Here is a 7,998-nt window from a genome sequence, read left to right on the forward strand (position 1 = left end):
GGAGCATTTTTACTGTCTTTGCATAAGATTTGAAGGGTCATGGGTTCCAAGATCTGTACTCAGAGATGAGAGTGACAAACTCACCCAGAAGTAAACCCACACACCTACGGTCAATTAACCTTCAACAAAGGAGGCAAGGATATACAATGGGGAAAAAGACAGTCTCTTCAGCAAGTGGTGTTGCGAAAGCTGGACAGCCGCGTGTAAATCAATGAAGTTAGAACACACACTCACACCATACCCAACAATAAACTCAAAATGGCTTAATGACTTAAGCATAAGGGTTTCCCTGGTGGCGCAGTGATTAAGAATCTGCCTGCCAATGCAAGGGACACGGGTTTAAGCCCTGGCCCAGGAAGATCCCACATGCCGTGGAGCAACTAAGCCCGTGCACCACATCTACTGAGCCTGAGCTCTAGAGCCCGCAAGCCACAACTACTGAGCCCACATGCCACAACTACTGAAGCCTGCGCACCTAGAGCCCATGCTCCGCAACAAGAGAAGCCACAACAATGAGAAGCCCGCGCACCACAACGAAGAGTAGCCCCCGCTCACCGCAACTAGAGAAAGCCCACGCACAGCAACGAAGACCCAATGCAGCCATAAATAGATAGATAGATAGACTTAAGCATAAGACATGACACCATTGGACTTCCCTAGTGGTGCAGTGGTTAAGAATCTGTCTGCCAATGCAGGGGACACAGGTTCGATCCCTGGTCCAGGAAGATCCCACATGCTGTAGAGCAACGAAGCCCGTGCGCCACAACTACTGAGCCTACACTCTAGAGCCCGTGAGCCACAACTACTGAGCCTGGGTGCCTAGAGCCCATGCTCCACAACAAGAAAAGCCACCGCAGTGAGAAGCCCACGCACCGCAACGATGAGTAGCCCCCCTCGCCACAACTAGAGGAAGCCTGTGTGCAGCAACAAAGACCCAACGCAGCCAAAAAAAAAAAAAGACGTGACACCATAAAACTCCTAAAAGAGATCATAGGCAAAACATTCTGACATAAATTGCACCAATGTTTTCTTAGGTCAGTCTCCCAAGGCAATAGAAATAAAAACGAAAATGAACAAATGGAACCAAATCAAACCTACAAGCTTTTGCACAGCAAAGGAAACCATAAACAATGAAAATGACAAGACAACCTACAGAATGGGAGAAAATATTTGCAAATGATGCAACTGACAAGGACTTAATTTCCAAAATATACAAACAGCTCATACAACACAACAACAAAAAAGCAAACAACCCAACTGAAAAATAGTCAGAAGATCTAAATAGACATTTCTCTAAAGAAGACATACAGATGGCCAAGAGGCACATGAAAAGATGCTCAACATTGCTAATTATTAGAGAAGTGCAAATCAAAACTACAATGAGGTACCACCACACAGCAGTCAGGATGGCCATCATTAAAAAGTCTACAAATAACAAATGCTGGAGAGGGTGTGGAGAAAAGGGAACCCTCTTGCACTGTTGGTGGGAATGTAAGTTGGTGCAGCCACAGTGGAAAACAGTATGGAGGTTCCTTAAAAAACTAAGAATAGAGTTACTATATGATCCAGCAATCCCATTACTGGGCATATATCCAAACAAAACTGTAATTCAAAAAGATACATGCACCCCAATGTTCACTGCAGTGCTAGTCACAATAGCCAAGACATGGAAACAACCTAAATGTCCATCGGCAGATGAATGGATAAAGAAGATGTGGTACATATATACATGGAATACTACTCGGCCATAAAAAAGAACGAAATAATGCCATTTGCAGCAACATGGATGCAACTAGAGATTATCATACTAAGTGAAGTAAGAAAGAGAAAGACAAATACCATATGATATCACTTATATGTGGAATCTAAAATATGACACAAATGAATCTATGAAACAGAAACAGAATCAGGGACATAGGGAATAGACTGGTGGTTGCCAAGGGGGAGGGGAGTGGGAGAGGGTTGGGTTAGAAGTTTGGGATTAGCAGATGCAAACTGGTATATATAGAATGGATAAACAATAAGGTCTGTATAGCACAGGGAACTATACTCAATATCCTGTGATGATAAACCATAATGGAAAAGAATATGAAAAAGAATGTGTATATATGTATAACTGAGTCACTTTGCTATACAGCAGTAATTAACACAACATTGTAATTCAACTATACTTCGATAAAAAATTTTTTTAAAAAGATTGACAAACTCAAATGATATTCAAACACTTGGGATCCTTGTTCTTCTCTAAACATATCAATAGAATTTTTTAATAACTACCATCTGTTGGGCAAATATTATGTGACAGGTATAATGCTACAGACTCATTGTCTCATTTATTCTTCTCACAAGTCTATGCTTAGACGTTATTCTGATCAGAAAGGTTAACTAACTCGTCCAATCACTATCCTGCCTCAGGTTTGTCTGACTCTTAACTATTCTGCTATGTTGGCGTGTGTCCTGCTCCTATTCTGACGTCTGACACCAATGCCAAAAGGAACAGATGCTCTGAACAAAGACTGAAATTTGACCTTGATTAGGGTACCAGAAAAAAGACTCAGTCTTGTTCTCAAAAAGGAAGATTTCCTCAAATAAAAGCTCATTCACTTGACAAATATTCCTTGAATCCCTATTGTGTGCCTGCCTTTCTTCTGGGAGCTGATTATTAAAGTAAAATTGAAATGGCCGCTACTCACTGGGTAAGTAAGCTACTCACTGAGTTTTATAAACTCAGCACTATACTAAGGATGATTGATGAAAAGGAGGGAGAATGTAATTTATACTGTTCTCCTTAAGCATAGTAGGGAACTCAGCTTGAATCTAAATTTTGTTCACCACAGAAATCAGGTATGTTTATGGGCTTGGAAGGTAGAATACGGGATCCTTGGGCATGTAGGGAAATGTACCATTTAAAGAAACTCATTCTAGGGACTTCCCTGGTGGTCCAGTGGTAAAGAATCCACCTTCCAGTGCAGGGGACTCAGGTTCGATCCCTGGTCAGGGAGCTAAGATCCCACATGCCATGGGGCAACTAAGCCCGCATGCCACAACTACTAAGCTCGCATGCCTCAATGAGAGAGAAGTCCGTGTGCCACAACTACAGATCCCACGTGCCACAACTAGAGAGAAGCCTGCGTGCCACGACAAAGAGCCCATGCCGCAATGAAAGATCCCACATGCCACAACTAAGACCCGACGCAGCCAAAAAGAAAAAAAGGAAAGAAAGAAACTCATTCTAAGGGAAGAGAATTGTAAGAACAATTTGGGCACCAGGACAGTGGACAAAGTCAAAGAAGGTTGGTCATCCAGATCATCTGGATTGACGATGCAGTCCCAGAACCAGGGGCCCAAAGCAAAGGAGCGAACAAAACCCACAAGAGCTGAACCACCAAGTGTCAACCGTGGCAGTTCCATTCACAGGCAACAGGACCCACTGCCCATGGCTCTTGCAGCAATTGGAAACTGCGCCCTCCAGGCAGACATCAGTGCCCTCAGCTTGGGGCTTGGGCAGCTTCAGGACAAACATCGGCTCTGGCCTCATCTTTGAAAACCACCAACAGTGAATGAACCAGCTGCTATCTTGGGCGTTAACAGTGTGAAGAGACTTTCCCACAGAGGTCTGGAGGAGGAGAGGGCATGAACATGGGTGCCACAGGGCGGCCAAGGGACCTCTTTCCTGGAGCCTTCATGAGATCCCTGCCTGAGACTCCCAAGACCTTCTGGAAGGAACTGGAGGGACCAGAGTTCCAACAGAGTGCTGGAGGTGGAGGCTGAGCATGGGAATTTAAGGGAGTGCTCAGCTTCTGCCAATTTATATTAAGCAGATTTGTAATACTGCAGTGTGAGAAGATTAATGAAGTCTCACTTTATATGCGAAATGTGGAGTAACTCATCCATAACTTTTAAAATTCAAGAATCTCCTAATCCAACAGCTGCATGACCAAGTGAATTCCATATCGAGTTTATCCTATTGTCACATGGCACAGCCACCTTTATTTTTTTTTTTAAGGGTTTGTTTGTTTATTTAATACATCTGAAAAGAATGCATATACAAAGAATTGAGACATGAGAAAGCATTGATTCAACACTAATGAAATCTACAAGAATTAGGATTTGGGGAAGGTGGGGAAGACTACCTAACATTTTTAAGACTTGGAAACTGCAACCAAGATAAGTGTTAACAGGGATTTTATCAGCTTATGAATAGTCTTCATAAGACTCTCCCCAGGATTTTTATTAAACTAGAGAGCCTCACCTGGCTGCTCTAGGGTTCCTCATATGCAAAACAGAAATAAGGGGATTCCCCTGACTGGTCCCCATGTGGTTAAATGTTCTCCCCACCCCCACCCTACCCCACCCCCAGCTTCTTAATGAAGCAGGTCTCCATCCTCATAACTTCAAAGAGGATGTGTATCATCCCATAGACATCTGTCTTCTAGCACCACCCCTCGGAATTCCTCTATATACCAGGTCTTCAGCTGTGTTCTAGAACACTGTATCATACACTATTAAGCTGCACATCTATGCTAAGCATATAAAGACAATGACTGACAGGGAAAAATTGTTTTTTCATTACGTACTCAATCCATTTGGTGTTATTTCAAAAGGTGCAATACTTTTCTTCATTTATCAGTGAAAGAAGTTAGAAAATAACTTCAAAAAACAAAAATCAGCAAATGGCAAACAAATTTCCTTGAGAGTCACAGTCACATATATAGTGCATCCTAGAAAAGAGGAGGGGCAAGACAGGTTCCGCCCACTTTCATCAAATACTGGACCTACTCAAGGGTGGAGAAAAAAGGCAACTTTCAAATAGGAGTATGTTATTATTATTATTATTTTTTTTAATTATTAGCACCTTTAATTATTTATTTATTTATTTTTTGGCTGTGTTGGGTCTTCGCCTCTGTGTGAGGGCTTCCCCCGGTCGCGGCAAGCGGGGGCGACTCTTCATCGCGGTGTGCGGGCCTCTCACTATCGCGGCCACTCCCGTTGTGGAGCACAGGCTCCAGACGCGCAGGCTCAGTAGTTGTGGCTCACGGGCCCAGCTGCCCCGCGGCATGCGGGATCCTCCCAGACCAGGGCTCGAACCCGTGTCCCCTGCACTGGCAGGCAGACTCTCAACCACTGCGCCACCAGGGAAGCCCTGAGTATATTATTAAATGAGGCGTTTACTATACTCCTTCCTAAGAGCACCAGGTGGGGAACACGTTTTCTAAACTAGATCTAGGAAGTGGGATGTGGAATCAATCCATCCTCCTCCCCTTAAGGGCTGTCCAATGGTTAATTAAAAAAACATGACTAAATAACAACAAATCCCACACACACTCCCCCGCCCAAAAAAAGGGAAAAAAAAAAAAAAACTAGATGTTCCGGATTACTCGCCAAAGTGGAACCCGGGAACAGCTTCAACAACCCAAATTAGTCTGTTATAGAGGCATCACAAGCATGCCTTGCTTTTAAACAAAAAATTTTTTTGAAACAACAAAATAAAAACTATTACTGATCACTCTTCTGACAATACACAGTTACTCAAAATTAACTAGTATTGAGAGGGGGAAGGGGGCCATAGCTATGGGCCTTGTCTCACACGAGTGCATGTGGGTAGGTGCAGGGCATTTGTCATTATTGCAAAAATGAATTTTAATTTTTAATCTTTAGTTTGATTTAAACATTGCTTTTAGTATGATGTGGACACCAGCTGTGCAGAAAGGGCTCTGGAGAGACGTTCATAGCAGCACACACCTGCGGCTCTTCTTCAGTTCTGGAGGCTCCAGGGCAGCCAACGTTGCTTCATCAAAATACATTCTTTAGGCCTTTCTGTGTAAGTGCAGAACACTCCACATACTTGACAGCCTTCAGGTCACAGGCCAGTTTTCCACAGCCTCGGGGGTGACCGGCTTCTGTTTATTCTTAGCAAGTTTCTCAGTAGTAGAGGGGTCATCTCTGAGATCAATCTGGGTCCCAACAAGCAAGAAAGGGGCCTTTGGACAGTGGTGAGTTCTCAGGCACCCACTTTTCTTAACATTTTCGAATGAGGATGGAGAGACCACTGAAAAACAGACTAGAAATACATCTGTTTGTGGATAACTCAGCAGTCGTAATCTGTCATAATCCTCTTGCCCTGCGGTATCAAAAAGTCCAAGAGTACGAGGTTCTCCACCAATCATAATTGTGACTGCATAGTTGTCAAAAACAGTCGGTATGGGCTTCCCTGGTGGCGCAGTGGTTGAGAGTCTGCCTGCCGATGCAGGGGACACGGGTTCGAGCCCTGGCCTGGGAAGATCCCACATGCCGCGGAGCAACTAGGCCCGTGAGCCACAACTACTGAGCCTGCGCGTCTGGAGCCCGTGCTCCGCAACAAGAGAGGCCGCGATAGTGAGAGGCCCGTGCACCGCGATGAAGAGTGGCCCCCGCTTGCCGCAACTGGAGAAAGCCCTCGCACAGAAACGAAGACCCAACACAGCCATAAATAAAAAAAAAAATAATTTTTTAAAAAAAGAGAGATACGTGTTCTCTGTTTCTAAAAACAGTCGGTACATACGGACACTGCAGGTCTAACTCTTTATACTCCATGATTACTAAAATAATTCCAAAGCCTTTTAGAAAAAAACAAACGGAACTTGCTGTAAGAGCCTGCTTATCTCAATGACTGCATTTATCTTTGCCGTAAAAAAGCAAAACCGAAAATCCATTATAACACACAGAGTCTCTTGATTTCAGAAGACTGTCTTTACAAAAGGCTCATGAACTGCTTATGGCCATAGGTGACTTCTGAGTGGGTGGACAGAATTAAGCCCAGAGAGAGATGAAAAAATCTGTTTGTATCATCTTTAATTTCTTTCATCAGTGTCTTATAGTTTTCTGCATGCAGGTCTTTTGTCTCCCTTGGTAGGTTTATTGCTAGGCATTTTATTCTTTTTGTTGCAAATATCACTCATGATATACTAAAAGCAATGTTTAAATCAAACTAAAGATTAAAAATTAAAATTCAATGCCCTGCACCTACCCACATGCACCCGTGTGAGACAAGGCCCATAGCTATGGCCCCCTTCCCCCTCTCAATACTAGTTAATTTTGAGTAATTGTGTATTGTCAGAAAAGTCATCAGTAACAGTTTTTGTTTTGTTGTTTCAAAAAAATTATTTTTTTGTTTAAAAGCAAGGCATGCTTGTGACGCCTCTGTAACAGACTAATTTGGGTTGTTGAAGCTGTTCCCGGATTCCACTTTGGTGAGTAATCTGGAACATCTAGTGTTTTTTTTTTTTTCCTTTTTTTGGGCGGGGGAGTGTGTGTGGGATTTGTTATTATTTAGTCATGTTTTTTTTAATTCATTAACCATTGGACAGCCCTTAAGGGGAGGAGGATGGATTGATTCCACATCCCACGTCCTAGATCTAGTATAGAAAACGTGTTCCCCACCTGGTGCTCTTAGGAAGGAGTATAGTAAACGCCTCATTTAATAATAAGTTCGTGCGCCACAACTACTGCACCTGTGCTCTAGAGCCTGCGAGTCACAACCAGTGAGGCCCGCGTACCTAGAGCCCGTGCTCCGCAACAAGAGAAGCCACCGCAATGAGAAGCCCGCGCACCGCAACGAAGAGGAGCCCCCGCTCACCGCAACTAGAGAAAGCCCGCGCACAGCAACGGACACCCAACGCAGCCAAAAATAAATGATTAATTTAAAAAAAAAAAAGAATAATGGGCTCTGGTTCCAGTCAAGCTGGAGTAAGGACACTCCCCACCATCTAAGACAGGATGAAAAGAGCACAGCCATTTTGGAAAAGGACTAGGGAATGGCTTTGGGCAAAACAGGCCTTGCGAGCTAAAGAACAAAAGCCCTGGGGGCCTGAGCCCCAGAAACAAAAACCAGGCTCCCGGGAATAAAAAATTAACTTTGTCTCTGTTGCACTAGCAAGTATACCTAGTTGCCACAAGACAAGAAGCTCAACTATAAATTTTAACCTTATCTATTCCTGTGCTTTCTTGCAGAAAATTCTG

At 43.6% G+C, this 7,998-nt stretch overlaps 1 pseudogene; it reads right to left on the bottom strand.

Annotated features, from left to right (window-relative positions):
* Positions 1-5,557: 5,557 nt before the first annotated feature.
* On the bottom strand, positions 5,558-6,573 carry LOC137757360 (cell division control protein 42 homolog pseudogene; annotated as a pseudogene).
* Between the last annotated feature and the right edge of the window lie 1,425 nt (positions 6,574-7,998).

The sequence above is a fragment of the Eschrichtius robustus genome, chromosome X (genome assembly GCF_028021215.1).
Source record: "Eschrichtius robustus isolate mEscRob2 chromosome X, mEscRob2.pri, whole genome shotgun sequence".
Taxonomy (NCBI): domain Eukaryota; kingdom Metazoa; phylum Chordata; class Mammalia; order Artiodactyla; family Eschrichtiidae; genus Eschrichtius; species Eschrichtius robustus.